Here is a 19,193-nt window from a genome sequence, read left to right as displayed (position 1 = left end):
CTCCCCGGACTCCTGGGTTCTATCTTCCCCCTATACCCACAGGCTAGAACGCCCCGGACTCCTGGGTTCTATCTTCCCCCTATACCCGCAGGCCAGAACCCTCCGGACTCCTGGGTTCTATCCCACTCCAAACCCGCAGGCCAGAACCCCCTGGACTCCTGGGTTCTATCTTCCCCCTATACCCCGCAGGCCAGAACCCCCCGGACTCTTGGGTTCTATCTTTCCCCTATACTCCCCAGGCCGGAACCCCCCGGACTCCTGGGTTCTATCTTCCCCGTACACCCGCAGGCCAGAACCCCCCGGACACCTGAGTTCTATCTTCCCCCTATACCCGCAGGCCAGAACCCCGCGGACTCCTGGGTTCTATCTTCCCCCTATACCCCGCAGGCCAGAACCCCCCGGACTCCTGGATTCTATCTTCCCCCTACACCCGCAGGCCATTACCCCCCGGACTCCTGGGTTCTATCATCCCCCTATACCCGCAGGCTAGAACCCTCCGGACTCCTGGGTTCTATCCCACCCCAAACCCGCAGGCCAGAACCCCCTGGAGTCCTGGGTTCTATCCCCCCCATACCTCGTAGGCCAGAACCCCCCAGACTCCTGGGTTCAATCTTCCCCCTATACCCGCAGGCCAGAACCCCCCGGACTTCTGGGTTCAATCTTCCCCCTATACCCGCAGGCCAGAACCCCCCGGCCTCCTGGGTTCTATCTTCCCCCTATACCCGCAGGCCAGAACCCCCCGGACTCCTGGGTTCTATCTTCCCCCTATACCCCGCAGGCCAGAACCCCCCGGACTCCTGGGTTCTATCTTCCCCCTATACCCGCAGGCCAGAACCCCCCGGACTCCTGGGTTCAATCTTCCCCCTATACCTGCAGGCCAGAACGCCCCGGACTCCTGGGTTCTATCTTCCCCCTATACCCCGCAGGCCAGAGCCACCCGGACTCCTGGGTTCTATCTTCCCCCTATACCCCGCAGGCCAGAACCCCCCAAACTCCTGGGTTCTATCTTCCCCCTATACCCCGCAGGCCAGAACCCTCCGTACTCCTGGGTTCTATCTTCCCCCTATACCCCGCAGGCCAGAACCCCCGGACTCCTGGGTTCTATCTTCCCCCTATACCCCGCAGGCCAGAACCCCCCGGACTCCTGGGTTCAATCTTCCCCCTATACCCCGCAGGCCAGAACCCCACGGACTCCTGGGTTCTATCTTCCCCTATACCCCGCAGGCCAGAACCCCCCGGACTCCTGGGTTCTATCTTCCCCCTATACCCCGCAGGCCAGAACCCCCGGACTCCTGGGTTCTATCTTCCCCCTATACCCCGCAGGCCAGACACCCCGGACTCCTGGGTTCTATCTTCCCCCTATACCCCGCAGGCCAGAACCCTCCGTACTCCTGGGTTCTATCTTCCCCCTATACCCCGCAGGCCAGACACCCTGGACTCCTGGGTTCTATCTTCCCCCTATACCCCGCAGGCCAGACACCCCGGACTCCTGGGTTCTATCCCACCCCAAACCCACAGGCCAGAATCCCCCGGACTCCTGGGTTCTATCTTCCCCCTACACCCGCAGGCCAGAACCCCCCGCACTCCTGGGTTCTATCTTCCCCCTATACCCCGCAGGCCAGACACCCCGGACTCCTGGGTTCTATCCCACCCCAAACCCACAGGCCAGAACCCCCCGGACTCCTGGGTTCTATCTTCCCCCTACACCCGCAGGCCAGACCCCCTGGACTCCTGGGTTCAATGTTCCGCCTACACCCACGAGCCAAAGGCCTCCGGACTCCTGGGTTCTATCTTCCCCCTATACCCCGCAGGCCAGAACTCCCCGGACTCCTGGGTTCTATCTTCCCGCTATACCCCTCTGGCCTGAACGCCCCGGACTCCTGGGTTCTATGTTCCCCCTATACCCGCAGGCCAGAACGCCCCGGACTCCTGGGTTCTATGTTCCCCCTATACCTGCAGGCCAGAACCCCCTGGACTCCTGGGTTCTATCTTCCCCCTGTACCCGCAGGCCAGATACCCCGGACTCCTGGGTTCTATCTTCCCCCTATACCCACAGGCCAGAACCCCCCAGACTCCTGGGTTCAATCTTCCCCCTATACCCCGCAGGCCAGAACCCCCCGGACTCCTGGGTTCAATCTTCCCCCTATACCCGCAGGCCAGAACTCCCCGGACTCCTGGGTTCAGTCTTCCCCCTATAGCCCGCAGGCTAGAACCCCTGGACTCCTGGGTTCTATCTTCCCCCTATACCCCGCAGGCCAGAACCCCCCGGACTCCTGGGTTCTATCTTCTCCTTATACCCCGCAGGCCAGAACCCCCCGGACTCCTGGGTTTTATCTTTCCCCTATACTCCCCAGGCCAGAGGCCCCCGGACTCCTGGGTTCTATCTTCCCGCTATACCCCGCAGGCCAGAACCCCCCGAACTCCTGGGTTCTATCTTCCCCCTATACACCGCAGGCCAGAACCCTCCGTACTCCTGGGTTCTATCTTCCCCCTATACCCCGCAGGCCAGAACCCCCCGGACTCCTGGGTTCAATCTTCCCCCTATACCCCGCAGGCCAGAACCCCCCGGACTCCTGGGTTCTATCTTCACCTATACCCCGCAGGCCAGAACCCCCTGGACTCCTGGGTTCTACCTTCCCCCTATACCCCGCAGGCCAGAACCCCCCGGACTCCTGGTTTCTATCTTCCCCCTATACCCCGCAGGCCAGACACCCCGGACTCCTGGGTTCTATCTTCCCCCTATACCCCGCAGGCCAGAACCCTCCGTACTCCTGGGTTCTATCTTCCCCCTATACCCCGCAGGCCAGACACCCCGGACTCCTGGGTTCTATCTTCCCCCTATACCCCGCAGGCCAGAACCCCCCGGACTCCTGGGTTCTATCTTCCCCCGATACCCCGCAGGCCAGACACCCCGGACTCCTGGGTTCTATCCCACCCCAAACCCACAGGCCAGAACCCCCCGGACTCCTGGGTTCTATCTTCCCCCTACACCCGCAGGTCAGACCCCCTGGACTCCTGGGTTCAATGATCCCCCTACACCCACGGGCCAGAAGCCCCCGGACTCCTGGGTTCTATCTTCCCCCTATACCCCGCAGGCCAGAACTCCCCGGACTCCTGGGTTCTATCTTCCCGCTATACCCCTCAGGCCTGAACGCCCCGGACTCCTGGGTTCTATGTTCCCCCTATACCCGCAGGCCAGAACGCCCCGGACTCCTGGGTTCTATGTTCCCCCTATACCTGCAGGCCAGAACCCCCTCGACTCCTGGGTTCTATCTTCCCCCTGTACCCGCAGGCCAGATACCCCGGACTCCTGGGTTCAATCTTCCCCCTATACCCACAGGCCAGAACCCCCCAGACTCCTGGGTTCAATCTTCCCCCTATACCCCGCAGGCCAGAACCCCCCCGACTCCTGGGTTCAATCTTCCCCCTATACCCGCAGGCCAGAACTCCCCGGACTCCTGGGTTCTATCTTCCTCCTATACCCCGCAGGCCAGAACCCCCCGGACTCCTGGGTTCAATCTTTCCCCTATACCCGCAGGCCAGAACTCCCCGGACTCCTGGGTTCAATCTTCCCCCTATACCCCGCAGGCCAGAACCCCCCGGACTCCTGGGTTCAATCTTCCCCCTATACCCGCAGGCCAGAACTCCCCGGACTCCTGGGTTCAGTCTTCCCCCTATAGCCCGCAGGCTAGAACCCCTGGACTCCTGGGTTCTATCTTCCCCCTATACCCCGCAGGCCAGAACCCCCCGGACTCCTGGGTTCTATCTTCCCCTTATACCCCGCAGGCCAGAACCCCCCGGACTCCTGGGTTTTATCTTTCCCCTATACTCCCCAGGCCAGAAGCCCCCGGACTCCTGGGTTCTATCTTCCCGCTATACCCCGCAGGCCAGAGCCCCCCGGACTCCTGGGTTCTATCTTCCCCGTACACCCGCAGGCCAGAACCCCCCGGACTCCTGAGTTCTATCTTCCCCCTATACCCGCAGGCCAGAACCCCCCGGACTCCTGGGTTCTATCTTCCCCCTATACCCCGCAGGCCGGAACTCCCCGGACTCCTGGATTCTATCTTCCCCCTACACCCGCAGACCAGAACCCCCCGGACTCCTGGGTTCTATCATCCCCCTATACCCGCAGGCCAGAACCCTCCGGACTCCTGGGTTCTATCCCACCCCAAACCCGCAGGCCAGAACCCCCCGGAGTCCTGGGTTCTATCCCCCCCATACCTCGTAGGCCAGAACCCCCCGGACTCCTGGGTTCAATCTTCCCCCTATACCCGCAGGCCAGAACCCCCCGGCCTCCTGGGTTCTATCTTCCCCCTATACCGCGCAGGCCAGAACCCCCCGGACTTCTGGGTTCAATCTTCCCCCTATACCCGCAGGCCAGAACCCCCCGGCCTCCTGGGTTCTATCTTCCCCCTATACCCCGCAGGCCAGAACCCCCCGGACTCCTGGGTTCTATCTTCCCCCTATACCCCGCAGGCCAGAACGCCCCGGACTCCTGGGTTCTATCTTCCCCCTATACCCCGCAGGCCAGAGCCCCCCGGACTCCTGGGTTCTATCTTCCCCCTGTACCCCGCAGGCCAGAACCCCCCGAACTCCTGGGTTCTATCTTCCCCCTATACCCCGCAGGCCAGAACCCTCCGTACTCCTGGGTTCTATCTTCCCCCTATACCCCGCAGGCCAGAACCCCCGGACTCCTGGGTTCTATCTTCCCCCTATACCCCGGAGGCCAGAACCCCCCGGACTCCTGGGTTCAATCTTCCCCCTATACCCCGCAGGCCAGAACCCCCCGGACTCCTGGGTCCTATCTTCCCCTATACCCCGCAGGCCAGAACCCCCCGGACTCCTGGGTTCTATCTTCCCCCTATACCCCGCAGGCCAGAACCCCCCGGACTCCTGGTTTCTATCTTCCCCCTATACCCCGCAGGCCAGACACCCCGGACTCCTGGGATCTATCTTCCCCCTATACCCCGCAGGCCAGAACCCTCCGGACTCCTGGGTTCTATCTTCCCCCTATACCCCGCAGGCCAGACACCCCGGACTCCTGGGTTCTATCTTCCCCCTATACCCCGCAGGCCAGAACCCCCCGGACTCCTGGTTTCTATCTTCCCCCTATACCCCGCAGGCCAGACACCCCGGACTCCTGGGTTCTATCCCACCCCAAACCCACAGGCCAGAACCCCCCGGACTCCTGGGTTCTATCTTCCCCCTATACCCGCAGGCCAGAACCCCCCGCACTCCTGGGTTCTATCTTCCCCCTATACCCGCAGGCCAGAACCCCCCGCACTCCTGGGTTCTCTCTTCCCCCTATACCCGCAGGCCAGAACCCCCCGGACTCCTGGGTTCTATCTTCCCCCTATACCCCGCAGGCCAGAACCCTCCGTACTCCTGGGTTCTATCTTCCCCCTATACCCCGCAGGCCAGACACCCCGGACTCCTGGGTTCTATCTTCCCCCTATACCCCGCAGGCCAGAACCCGCCGGACTCCTGGGTTCTATCTTCCCCCTATACCCCGCAGGCCAGACACCCCGGACTCCTGGGTTCTATCCCACCCCAAACCCACAGGCCAGAACCCCCCGGACTCCTGGGTTCTATCTTCTCCCTATACCCGCAGGCCAGAACCCCCCGGACTCCTGGCTTCTATCTTCCCCCTATACCCCGCAGGCCAGACACCCCGGACTCCTGGCTTCTATCTTCCCCCTATTCCCCGCAGGCCAGAACCCCCCGCACTCCTGGGTTCTATCTTCCCCCTATACCCGCAGGCCAGAACCCCCCGGACTCCTGGGTTCTATCTTCCCCCTATACCCCGCAAGCCAGAACCCCCCGGACTCCTGGGTTCTATCTTCCCCCTATACCCGCAGGCCAGAACCCCCCGGACTCCTGGCTTCTATATTCCCCCTATACCCGCAGGCCAGAACCCCCCGGACTCCTGGGTTCTATCTTCCCCCTATACCCGCAGGCCTGAACCCCCCGCACTCCTGGCTTCTATCTTCCCCCTATACCCCGCAGGCCAGAACCCCCCGGACTCCTGGGTTCTATCTTCCCCCTACACCCGCAGGCCAGAACACCCCGGACTCCTGGGTTCTATCTTCCCCCTATACCCGCAGGCCAGAACCCCCCGCACTCCTGGGTTCTATCTTCCCCCTATACCCCGCAGGCCAGAACCCCCCGCACTCCTGGGTTCTATCTTCCCCCTATACCCGCAGGCCAGAACCCCCCGGACTCCTGGGTTCTATCTTCCCCCTACACCCGCAGGCCTGAACCCCCCGCACTCCTGGCTTCTATCTTCCCCCTATACCCCGCAGGCCAGAACCCCCCGGACTCCTGGGTTCTATCTTCCCCCTACACCCGCAGGCCAGAACACCCCGGACTCCTGGGTTCTATCTTCCCCCTATACCCGCACGCCAGAACCCCCCGCACTCCTGGGTTCTATCTTCCCCCTATACCCGCAGGCCAGAACCCCCCGGACTCCTGGGTTCTATCTTCCCCCTACACCCGCAGGCCAGAACCCCCCGGACTCCTGGCTTCTATCTTCCCCCTACACCCGCAGGCCAGAACCCCCCGGACTCCTGGGTTCTATCTTCCCCCTATACCCCGCAAGCCAGAACCCCCCAGACTCCTGGGTTCTATCTTCCCCCTATACCCGCAGGCCAGAACCCCCCGGACTCCTGGCTTCTATATTCCCCCTATACCCGCAGGCCAGAACCCCCCGGACTCCTGGCTTCTATCTTCCCCCTATACCCCGCAGGCCAGAACCCCCCGGACTCCTGGGTTCTATCTTCCCCCTACACCCGCAGGCCAGAACACCCCGGACTCCTGGGTTCTAACTTCCCCCTATACCCGCAGGCCAGAGCCCCCCGGACTCCTGGGTTCTATCTTCCCCCTATACCCCGCAGGCCAGAACCCCCCGGACTCCTGGCTTCTATCTTCCCCCTATACCCGCAGGCCAGAACCCCCCGCACTCCTGGGTTCAATCTTCCCCCTATACCCCGCAGGCCAGAACCCCCCGGACTCCTGAGTTCTATCTTCCTCCTATACCCGCAGGCCAGAACCCCCCGGACTCCTGGGTTCATTCTTCCCCCTATACCCCGCAGGCCAGTACCCCCCGGACTCCTGGGTTTTATCTTCCCCCTATACCCCGCAGGCTAGAACCCCCCGGATTCCTGGGTTCTATCTTCCCTCTATACCCCGCAGGCCAGAACCCCCCGGACTCCTGGGTTCTATCTTCCCCGTACACCCGCAGGCCAGAACACCCCGGACTCCTGGGTTCTATCTTCCCCTATACCCCGCAGGCCAGAACCCTCCGTACTCCTGGGTTCTATCCCCCCCCATACCCCGCAGGCCAGAACCCTCCGTACTCCTGGGTTCTATCCCCCCCCATACCCCGCAGGGCAGACCCCCCGGACTCCTGGGTTCTACCCCCCCCTACACCCACAGGCCTGAACCCCCATCTGACCCGTCCTGACTCCTGAGGCCCCTTGGCAGGTGGGGTGGATTTGGGGTGATGTGGAGGGCGGAGGGGTTGGGGGGGTTGGCAGAACATGACAGGGAGTGGAGAGGGGAGACCCACAGTTGCCCCCCATGGCACCTGGGGTGGGCGTGGCTCCTGCACGGCCCTGGGGCAAGTTATCCGGGGGGGCAGGAGTGTGGGGCGGGGGGCATGTCTGGCCAGTGCCGATGGGGGTCCCCCAGCGCTGCTCCGGGCTGAGCTCAGGGGGGTCTCCGGTCCATGCTCGGTGCCGGGCGCTGCCCCGGGAGATCCAGGGGTCCTCTATGGGCCTGGCGGAGAGACGGGGGATCATAGGGGCCTGGGGGCCCAGCACCTGCCCCACAGCCCCCCCAATCACCCCGTGTCCCTCAGTGACCCCCAGTGCCCCACAACCCCCCCAATCACCCCTGTTCCTCAGTGACGCCCAGTGCCCCATCACCTGCCCCACAACCCCCCAATCACCCCGTATCCCTCAGTGACCCCCAGTGCCCCATCACCTGCCCCACAGCCCCCCCAATCACCCCTGTTCCTCAGTGGCCCCCGGTGCCCCATCACCTGCCCCACAGCCCCCGCAATCACCCCGTGTCCCTCAGTGACCCCCCAGTGCCCCATCACCTGCCCCACAACCCCCCAATCACCCCGTATCCCTCAGTGACCCCCAGTGCCCCATCACCTGCCCCAGAACCCCCCAATCACCCCGTGTCCCTCAGTGACCCCCAGTGCCCCATCACCTGCTCCACAACCCCCCCAATCACCCCTGTTCCTCAGTGGCCCCCGGTGCCCCATCACCTGCCCCACAACCCCCCAATCACCCCGTATCCCTCAGTGACCCCCAGTGCCCCATCACCTGCCCCACAATCCTCCCAATCACCCCTGTTCCTCAGTGGCCCCCGGTGCCCCATCACCTGCCCCACAACCCCCCAATCACCCCGTGTCCCTCAGTGACCCCCAGTGCCCCAGCACCTGCCCCACAACCCCCCAATCACCCCATGTCCCTCAGTGACCCCCAGTGCCCCATCACCTGCCCCACAACCCCCCAATCACCCCATATCCCTCAGTGACCCCCAGTGCCCCATCACCTGCCCCAGAACCCCCCAATCACCCCGTGTCCCTCAGTGACCCCCAGTGCCCCAGCACGTGCCCCACAACCCCCCCAATCACCCCATGTCCCTCAGTGACCCCCAGTGCCCCATCACCTGCCCCACAACCCCCCAATCACCCCATATCCCTCAGTGACCCCCAGTGCCCCATCACCTGCCCCAGAACCCCCCAATCACCCCTGTCCCTCAGAGACCCCCAGTGCCCCATCACCTGCCTCACAACCCCCCCAGTCACCACTGTTCCTGAGTGACCCCTGGTGCCCCGTCACCTGCCCTACAACCCCCCAATCAACCCATGTCCCTCAGTGACCCCCCAGTGCCCCATCACCTGCCCCAGAACCACCCAATCACCCCGTGTCCCTCAGTGACCCCCAGTGCCCCAGCATGTGCCCCACAACTCCCCCAATCACCCCATGTCCCTCAGTGACCCCCAGTGCCCCATCACCTGCCCCACAACCCCCGAATCACCCCATATCCTTCAGTGACCCCCAGTGCCCCATCACCTGCCCCACAACCCCCCAATCACCCCTGTCCCTCAGAGACCCCCAGTGCCCCATCACCTGCCTCACAACACCCCCAATCACCCCTGTTCCTCAGTGACCCCTGGTGCCCCGTCACCTGCCCTACAACCCCCCCATCACCCCGTGTCCCTCAGTGACCCCCAGTGCCCCATCACCTGCCCCACAATCCCCCCAATCACCCCATGTCCCTCAGTGACCCCCCAGTGCCCCATCACCTGCCCCACAACCCCCCAATCACCCCGTATCCCTCAGTGACCCCCAGTGCCCCATCACCTGCCCCACAGCCCCCCCAATCACCCCGTGTCCCTCAGTGACTCCCAGTGCCCCAGCACGTGCCCCACAACCCCCCAATCACCCCATATCCCTCAGTGACCCCCAGTGCCCTAGCACCTGCCCCACAACCCCCCCAATCACCCCTGTTCCTCAGTGACCCCTGGTGCCCCATCACCTGCCCCACAACCCCCCAATCACCCCGTGTCCCTCAGTAAACCCCAGTGCCCCATCACCTGCCCCACAATCCCCCCAAGTCTCTCAGTGACCCCCCAGTGCCCCATCACCTGCCCCAGAACCCCCCAATCACCCCGTGTCCCTCAGTAACCCCCAGTGCCCCGTCACCTGCCCCACAATCCCCCCAAGTCCCTCAGTGACCCCCCAGTGCCCCATCACCTGCCCCAAAACCCTCCCAATCACCCCGTGTCCCTCAGTGACCCCCAATGCCCCATCACCTGCCCCACAAGCCCCAACAATCACCCCATGTCCCTCAGTGACCCCCAGTGCTCCAGCACCTGCCCCACAGCCCCCCAATCACCCCACGTCCCTCAGTGACCCCCAGTGCCCCATCACCTGCCCCACAATCCCCACAATCACTCCGTATCCCTCAGTGACCCATCACCTGCCCCACAATCCCCCAAATCACCCCTGTTCCTCAGTGACCCCCCAGTGCCCCATCACCTACCCCACAACCCCCCAATCACCCCGTGTCCCTCAGAGACCCCCAGTGCCCCATCACCTGCCCCACAACCGCCCCAATCACCCCATCTCCCTCAGTGACCCCCAGTGCCCTAGCACCTGCCCCACAACCCCCCCAATCACCCCTGTTCCTCAGAGACCCCCCAGTGCCCCATCACCTGCCCCACAACCGCCCCAATCACCCCATGTCCCTCAGTGACCCCCAGTGCCCCATCACCTGCCCCACAACCCCCCCAATCACCCCTGTTCCTCAGAGACCCCCAGTGCCCCATCACCTGCCCCACAACCGCCCCAATCACCCCACGTCCCTCAGTGACTCCCAGTGCCCTAGCACTTGCCCCACAACCCCCCCAATCACCCCTGTTCCTCAGTGACCCCTGGTGCCCCATCACCTGCCCCACAACCCCCCAATCACCCCATGTCCCTCAGTAAACCCCAGTGCCCCATCACCTGCCCCACAATCCCCCCAAGTCTCTCAGTGACCCCCCAGTGCCCCATCACCTGCCCCAGAACCCCCCAATCACCCCGTGTCCCTCAGTAACCCCCAGTGCCCCGTCACCTGCCCCACAATCCCCCCAAGTCCCTCAGTGACCCCCAGTGCCCCATCACCTGCCCCAAAACCCTCCCAATCACCCCGTGTCCCTCAGTGACCCCCAATGCCCCATCTCCTGCCCCACAACCCCCAACAATCACCCCATGTCCCTCAGTGACCCCCAGTGCTCCAGCACGTGCCCCACAGCCCCCCAATCACCCCACGTCCCTCAGTGACCCCCAGTGCTGCGTCACCTGCCCCACAATCCCCCCAATCATCCCGTGTCCCTCAGTGACCCCCAGCACCCCAGCAACTGTCCCACAGCCCCCTCAATCACCGCTGTTCCTCAGTGACGCCCAGTGCCCCATAACCTGCCCCACAGCGCCCCCAATCGCCCCATGTACCTCAGTGAGCTCCAGTGCCCCATCACCTGCCCCACAGCCCCCAACAATCACCCGATGTCCCTCAGTGACGCCCAGTGCCCCATCACCTGCCCCACAGCGCCCCCAATCACCCCATGTACCTCAGTGAGCTCCAGTGCCCCATCAGCTGCCCCACAGCCCCCAACAATCACCCGTGTCCCTCAGTAACCCCAGCACGTGCCCCACAGCCCTGCCCCCATCCCCATGATCATGGCTGGAGCCCCTTCCTGGAGCCCAATGCGCAACCCCAGCCCCCCAGCTCCCCCTCCCTTCCAATCTACCCCTTTGCAAGCCCCCACATCCACCACCCCACCCCTCCCAGGCCGCATCCATCCCAAACATCCCCCTCCCCTCCCCTCTGAACCCCTCCCTGCATCCCTCCATCCCTCCCCTTCCCAGTCCCCCACATCCAGCCCCACAGACCGCCCTTCCCAGCCCAGCCCTCTCAACCCCCTACATCCATCCTTCCCTTCCCAGCTCCCCACATCCACCCATCCCTCCCCTCCCATCCCTCCACATCCAGCCCCCCGACACCCCTTCCCAGCCCTCCCAACCCCCCACATCCCTCCATCCCTCCCCTTCCCAGCCCCCCACACCCAGCCCCCCAGACTGCCCTTCCCAGCCCAGCCCTCTCAACTCCCTACATCCATCCTTCCCCTCCCAGCTCCCCACATCCACCCATCTCTCCACATCCAGCCCCCCGACACCCCTGTGCAGCCCTCCCAACCCCCCCACATCCCTCCATCCCTCCCCTTCCCAGCCCCCCACATCCAGCCCCCCAGACCGCCCTTCCCAGCCCAGCCCTCTCAACCCCCTACATCCATCCTTCCCCTCCCAGCTCCCCACATCCACCCATCCCTCCACATCCAGCCCCCCGACACCCCTGCCCAGCCCTCCCAACCCCCCCACATCCGTCCATCCCTCCCCTTCCCAGCCCCCCACATCCAACCCCACAGACCGCCCTTCCCAGCCCAGCCCTCTCAACCCCCTACCTCTATCCTTCCCCTCCCAACCCCCCACATCCCTCCATCCCTCCCCTTCCCAGCCCCCCTCATCGAGCCCCCCAGACCGCCCTTCCCAGCCCAGCCCTCTCAACCCCCCACATCCATCCTTCGTCTCCCAGCTCCCCACATCCACCCATCCCTCCCCTCCCATCCCTCCACATCCAGCCCCCCGACACCCCTTCCCAGCCCTCCCAACCCCCCACATCCTTCCATCCCTCCCCTTCCCAGCCCCCCACATCCAGCCCCACAGACCACCCTTCCCAGCCCAGCCCTCTCAACCCCCCACCTCCATCCTTCCCTTCCCAGCTCCCCACATCCACCCATCCCTCCCCTCCCATCCCTCCACATCCAGCCCCCCGACACCCCTTCCCAGCCCTCCCAAACCCCCACATCCCTCCATCCCTCCCCTTCCCAGCCCCCACATCCAGCCCCCCAGACCGCCCTTCCCAGCCCAGCCCTCTTAACCCCCCACATCCCTCCATCCCTCCCCTTCCCAGCCCCCCGCTTCCAGCCCCCCAGACCGCCCTTCCCAGCCCAGCCCTCTCAACCCCCTACCTCCATCCTTCCCCTCCCAACCCCCCCACATCCCTCCATCCCTCCCCTTCCCAGCCCCCCACATCCAGCCCCCCGACACCCCTTCCCAGCCCTCCCAATCCCCACATCCCTCCCCTTCCCAGCCCCCCACATCCAGCCCCCCAGACCGCCCTTCCCAGCCCAGCCCTCTCAACCCCCACATCCATCCTTCCCCTCCCAGCTCCCCACATCCACCCATCCCTCCCCTCCCATCCCTCCACATCCAGCCCCCCGACACCCCTTCCCAGCCCTCCCAACCCCCCACATCCTTCCATCCCTCCCCTTCCCAGCCCCCCACATCCAGCCCCACAGACCACCCTTCCCAGCCCAGCCCTCTCAACCCCCCACCTCCATCCTTCCCTTCCCAGCTCCCCATATCCACCCATCCCTCCCCTCCCATCCCTCCACATCCAGCCCCCCGACACCCCTTCCCAGCCCTCCCAAACCCCCAAATCCCTCCATCCCTCCCCTTCCCAGCCCCCACATCCAGCCCCCCAGACCGCCCTTCCCAGCCCAGCCCTCTTAACCCCCCACATCCCTCCATCCCTCCCCTTCCCAGCCCCCCGCTTCCAGCCCCCCAGACCGCCCTTCCCAGCCCAGCCCTCTCAACCCCCTACCTCCATCCTTCCCCTCCCAACCCCCCCACATCCCTCCATCCCTCCCCTTCCCAGCCCCCCACACCGCCCTTCCCAGCCCAGCCCTCTCAACCCCCACATCCATCCTTCCCCTCCCAGCTCCCCACATCCACCCATCCCTCCCCTCCCATCCCTCCACATCCAGCCCCCCGACACCCCTTCCCAGCCCTCCCAACCTCCCCCACATCCCTCCATCCCTCCGCTTCCCAGCCCCCCACATCCAGCCCCACAGACCACCCTTCCCAGCCCAGCCCTCTCAACCCCCTACATCCATCCTTCCCCTCCCAGCTCCCCACATCCACCCATCCCTCCCCTCCCATCCCTCCACATCCAGCCCCCCAAAACCCCTTCCCAGCCCTCCCAACCCCCCACATCCCTCCATCCCTCCCCTTCCCAGCCCCCCACATCCAGCCCTCCAGACTGCCCTTCCCAGCCCAGCCCTCTCAACCCCCTACATCCATCCCTCCCCTTCCCAGCCCCCCACATCCAGCCCTCCAGACTGCCCTTCCCAGCCCAGCCCTCTCAACTCCCTACATCCATCCTTCCCCTCCCAGCTCCCCACATCCACCCATCCCTCTCCTCCCATCCCTCACCTTCCCCGCCCCCCACATCCAGCCCAGCCCTCCCAAACCCGCACATCCATCCTTCTCTCTCCCCACATTCCCCAACATCCACCCTTCCCTCCCAACCCCCCACATCCATCCATCCCTCCTGTCGCAGCCCTCCACATCCAGCCCCCCGACACCCCTTCTCAGCCCTCCCAACCCCCCACGTGCACCCATCCTTCCCCTCACAGCCCCCCACGTCCATCCATCCCAACCCCCCACATCCATTCCTCCCAGCCTCCACATTCACCCTTCCCTCCCCTCCCAGCCCCCCACATCCATCCCTCCCTTCCCCTCCCAGACCCCACATCCATCCCTCCCGTCTCAGCCCCCACATCCACCCTCCCCTCCCAGCCCCCACATCCATCCATCCCAACCCCCCACATCCACCCTCCCCTCCCAGACCCCACATCCATCCATCCCAACCCCCCACATCCATTCCTCCCAGCCTCCACATTCACCCTTCCCTCCCCTCCCAGACCCCACATCCATCCCTCCCGTCCCAGCCCCCACATCCACCCTCCCCTCCCCTCCCAGCCCCCCACATCCATCCCTCCCTTCCCCTCCCAGACCCCACATCCATCCATCCCAACCCCCCACATCCACCCTCCCCTCCCAGGACCCCACATCCACCCCCCGACCCCCCTTCCAATCGCTCCCGCCTCACCCCCGCCGCAGGTTCCCCCGGCCCCGCCCGCCCCCCGGTACCTGCCCGGCCCGGCTCCCCCGGCTCCGCTCGCCCCATCCCGCTGCCGCTGACGCAGCGTCCAAGACACGCGGCGCCTCCCCCGAGCCGAGCCCAGCCGAGCAGCCGGGGATGGAGAGACAGCGGCGCCCCCGAGCCCCCCCATGCAGCCCCCCCGCCCTGCTAGAGCCCCTCAGCCCCCCCATGCAGCCCCCCCGCCCTGCCGGAGCCCTCAGCCCCCCCGCCCTGCTAGAGCCCCTCATCCCCCCCATGCAGCCCCCCCCGCCCTGCCGGAGCCCTCATCCCCCCCATGCAGCCCCCCCGCCCTGCTGGAGCCCCTCAGCCCCCCCATGCAGCCCCCCCGCCCTGCCGGAGCCCTCAGCCCCCCCATGCAGCCCCCCCGCCCTGCTAGAGCCCCTCAGCCCCCCCATGCAGCCCCCCCGCCCTGCTAGAGCCCCTCAGCCCCCCCATGCAGCCCCCCCGCCCTGCCGGAGCCCTCAGCCCCCCCATGCAGCCCCCCCCGCCCTGCCGGAGCCCTCATCCCCCCCATGCAGCCCCCCCGCCCTGCTAGAGCCCCTCAGCCCCCCCATGCAGCCCCCCCGCCCTGCTGGAGCCCCTCAGCCCCCCCATGCAGCCCCCCCGCCCTGCCGGAGCCCTCAGCCCCCCCATGCAGCCCCCCCCGCCCTGCCGGAGCCCTCATCCCCCCCATGCAGCCCCCCCGCCCTGCTAGAGCCCCTCAGCCCCCCCATGCAGCCCCCCCGCCCTGCCGGAGCCCTCAGCCCCCCATACAGCCCCCCCGCCCTGCCGGAGCCCTCAGCCCCCCATGCAGCCCCCCGCCCTGCCGGAGCCCTCAGCCCCCCCGCCCTGCTAGAGCCCCTCATCCCCCCCATGCAGCCCCCCCCGCCCTGCCGGAGCCCTCAGCCCCCCCATACAGCCACCCCGCCGGAGCCCTCAGCTCCCCCATGCAGCCCCCCCGCCCTGCCGGAGCCCTCAGCCCCCCCATGCAGCCCCCCCGCCCTGCTAGAGCCCCTCATCCCCCCCATGCAGCCCCCCCATGCAGCCCCCGCCGGAGCCCTCAGCCCCCCCATACAGCCACCCCGCCGGAGCCCTCAGCTCCCCCATGCAGCCCCCCCGCCCTGCCGGAGCCCTCAGCCCCCCCCATGCAGCCCCCCCGCCGGAGCCCTCAGCCCCCCCATGCACCCCCCCGCCCTGCCGGAGCCCTCAGCCCCCCCATGCAGCCCCCCCGCCGGACCCTTCAGCCCCCCCATGCAGCCCCCCCGCCGGAGCCCTCAGCCCCCCCATGCAGCCCCCCCGCCGGAGCCCTCAGCCCCCCCATGCACCCCCCCGCCCTGCCGGAGCCCTCAGCCCCCCCATGCAGCCCCCCCGCCGGAGCCCTCAGCCCCCCCATGCACCCCCCCGCCCTGCCGGAGCCCTCAGCCCCCCCATGCACCCCCCCGCCCTGCTAGAGCCCCTCAGCCCCCCCCATGCAGCCCCCCCGCCCCGCCGGAGCCCTCAGCCCCCCCATACAGCCACCCCGCCGGAGCCCTCAGCTCCCCCATGCAGCCCCCCCGCCCTGCCGGAGCCCTCAGCCCCCCCATGCAGCCACCCCGCCGGAGCCCTCAGCTCCCCCATGCAGCCCCCCCGCCCTGCTAGAGCCCCTCAGCCCCCCCATGCAGCCCCCCCGCCGGACCCCTGAGCCCCCCCATGCAGCCCCCCCCGCCGGAGCCCTCAGCCCCCCCATGCAGCCCCCCCGCCCTGCTAGAGCCCCTCAGCCCCCCCATGCAGCCCCCCCGCCGGAGCCCTCAGCCCCCCCATGCAGCCCCTCCGCCCTGCTAGAGCCCCTCAGCCCCCCCATGCAGCCCCCCCGCCCTGCCGGAGCCCTCAGCCCCCCCATGCAGCCCCCCCCGCCCTGCCGGAGCCCTCAGCCCCCCCATGCAGCCCCCCCGCCCTGCCGGAGCCCTCAGCCCCCCCATACAGCCCCCCCCGCCCTGCCGGAGCCCTCAGCCCCCCCATGCAGCCCCCGCCGGAGCCCTCAGCCCCCCCATGCAGCCCCCCCGCCCTGCCGGAGCCCTCAGCCCCCCCATGCAGCCCCCCTGCCCTGCCGGAGCCCTCAGCCCCCCCATGCAGCCCCCCCCGCCCTGCCGGAGCCCTCAGCCCCCCTGCCCTGCTGGAGCCCTCAGCCCCCCCATACAGCCCCCCCCGCCCTGCCGGAGCCCTCAGCCCCCCCATGCAGCCCCCCTGCCCTGCCGGAGCCCTCAGCCCCCCCATACAGCCCCCCCCGCCCTGCCGGAGCCCTCAGCCCCCCCATGCAGCCCCCCCCGCCCCGCCGGAGCCCTCAGCCCCCCCATACAGCCCCCCCCGCCCTGCCGGAGCCCTCAGCCCCCCCATGCAGCCCCCCCGCCCTGCCGGAGCCCCTCAGCCCCCCCATGCAGCCCCCCCGCCGGAGCCTCTCAGCCCCCCCATGCAGCCCCCCCGCCCTGCCGGAGCCCTCAGCCCCCCCATGCAGCCCCCCCGCCCTGCCGGAGCCCTCAGCCCCCCCATACAGCCCCCCCCCGCCGGACCCCTCAGCCCCCCCATACAGCCCCCCCCGCCCTGCCGGAGCCCTCAGCCCCCCCATGCAGCCCCCGCCGGAGCCCTCAGCCCACCATACAGCCCCCCCGCCGGACCCCTCAGCCCCCCATACAGCCCCCCCGCCTTGCCGGAGCCCTCAGCCCCCCCATGCAGTCCCCCCGCCGGAGCCCTCAGCCCCCCCATGCAGCCCCCCCGCCCTGCCGGAGCCCTCAGCCCCCCCATACAGCCCCCCCCGCTGGAGCCCCTCAGCCCCCACGTACAGCCCCCCTGCCCTGCCGGAGCCCTCAGCCCCCCCATACAGCCCCCCCGCCGGACCCTTCAGCCCCCCCATACAGCCCCCCCGCCTTGCCGGAGCCCTCAGCCCCCCCGCCGGAGCCCCTCAGCCCCCCCATACAGCCCCCCCGCCGGAGCCCTCAGCCCCCCCCGCCAGCGCCCCTCAGTCCCCCCATACACCCCCCCCGCCGGAGCCCTCAGCACCCCCCATACAGCCCCCCCGCCGGACCTCTCAGCCCCCCTATACAGCCCCCCCCGCCGGTGCCCCTCAGCCCCCACCTACACCCACCCCACCGGAGCCCCTCATCCCCCACATACACCTCCCCCACCGGAGCCCCTCAGCCCCCACATACAGCCCCCCCCGCCGGTGCCCCTCAGCCCCCACATACACCCACCCCACCGGAGCCCCTCAGCCCCCACATACACCTCCCCCACCGGAGCCCCTCAGCCCCCACATACAGCCCCCCCCGCCGGTGCCCCTCAGCCCCCACATACACCCACCCCACCGGAGCCCCTCAGCCCCCACATACACCTCCCCCACCGGAGCCCCTCAGCCCCCACATACAGCCCCCCCCGCCGGTGCCCCTCAGCCCCCACATACACCCACCCCGCCGGAGCCCTCAGCCCCGCCCTTGCAGCCCCCCCGCCCTGCCGATGCCCCTCACCCCCGCTCTGCAGCCCCCCCGCCCTGCCGATGCCCCTCACCCCCGCTCTGCAGCCCCCCCGCCCTGCCGGTGGCCCTCATCCCCGTCCTGTAGCCCCCACGCCCTGCCGGTGCCCCTCACCCCCGCCCTGCAGCCCCCCCGCCCTGCCGGTGCCCCTCACCCCCGCCCTGCAGGCCCCCTGACCTGCCAGTGCTTCTAATCCCCGCCCTGCAGCCCCCCCGCCCTGCTGGTGCCCCTCATCCCCGCCCTGCAGCCCCCCTGCCCTGCCGGTGCCCCTCACCCCCGCTCTGCAGCCCCCCCGCCCTGCCGGTGCCCCTCACCCCCGCTCTGCAGCCCCCCCGCCCTGCTGGTGCCCCTCATCCCCGCCCTGCAGCCCCCCCGCCCTGCCGATGCCCCTCACCCCCGCTCTGCAGCCCCCCCGCCCTGCCGGTGCCCCTCACCCCCGCCCTGCAGCCCCCCCGCCCTGCCGGTGGCCCTCATCCCCGCCCTGCCGGTGCCCCTCACCCCCGCCCTGCAGCCCCCCCGCCCTGCCGGTGCCCCTCACCCCCGACCTGCAGGCCCCCTGACCTGCCAGTGCTTCTAATCCCCGCCCTGCAGCCCCCCCGCCCTGCTGGTGCCCCTCATCCCCGCCCTGCAGCCCCCCTGCCCTGCCGGTGCCCCTCACCCCCGCCCTGCAGCCACCTCCGACCTGCAGCCCCCCCCACCCTGCCGGTGCCCCTCACCCCCGCCCTGCAGCCCCCCCAGCCTGTGGGTGCCCCTCATCCCCGCCCTGCAGCTTCCCCGCCCTGCCGGTGCCCCTCATCCCCGCCCTGCAGCCCCCCCGCCCTGCTGGTGCCCCTCACCCCCGACCTGCAGCCCCCCTGACCTGCCGGTGCCCCTCACCCCCGACCTGCAGCCCCCCTGACCTGCCAGTGCTTCTAATCCCTGCCCTGCAGCCCCCTTGCCCTGCCGGTGCCCCTCACCCTCGACCTGCAGCCCCCCCACCCTGTGGGTGCCCCTCATCCCCGACCTGCAGCCCCCCCGACCTGCCAGTGCCCCTCATCCCCGCCCTGCAGCCCCCCTGCCCTGCTGGTGCCCCTCACCCCCGCCCTGCAGCCCCCCTGCCCTCCTGGTGCCCCTCACCCTCGACCTGAAGCCCCCCCACCCTGCAGC

General features: G+C 68.3%; 1 protein-coding gene across 4 annotated transcripts in view; it reads right to left on the bottom strand.

The window, feature by feature from the left end:
- NYAP1 (neuronal tyrosine phosphorylated phosphoinositide-3-kinase adaptor 1) overlaps positions 1–14,623 on the bottom strand; it is a 30,431-nt gene extending 15,808 nt beyond the window's left edge. For 2 of the 4 annotated variants that reach the window (XM_050933273.1, XM_050933276.1), the window contains exon 1: positions 14,556–14,623. The gene's annotated coding sequence lies outside the window, so the exon portion shown is untranslated. Of the gene's footprint in view, positions 1–7,585; positions 7,725–14,555 lie in introns of those variants that run through there. The other 2 variants (XM_050933275.1, XM_050933274.1) reach the window with 2 other exon arrangements.
- Positions 14,624–19,193: the final 4,570 nt, after the last annotated feature.

Source organism: Gopherus flavomarginatus, chromosome 23, assembly GCF_025201925.1.
Source record: "Gopherus flavomarginatus isolate rGopFla2 chromosome 23, rGopFla2.mat.asm, whole genome shotgun sequence".
Lineage (NCBI taxonomy): Eukaryota > Metazoa > Chordata > Testudines > Testudinidae > Gopherus > Gopherus flavomarginatus.
Note: the sequence above shows the minus strand (reverse complement) of the source record. Positions and strands in the feature narration are given on the sequence as shown.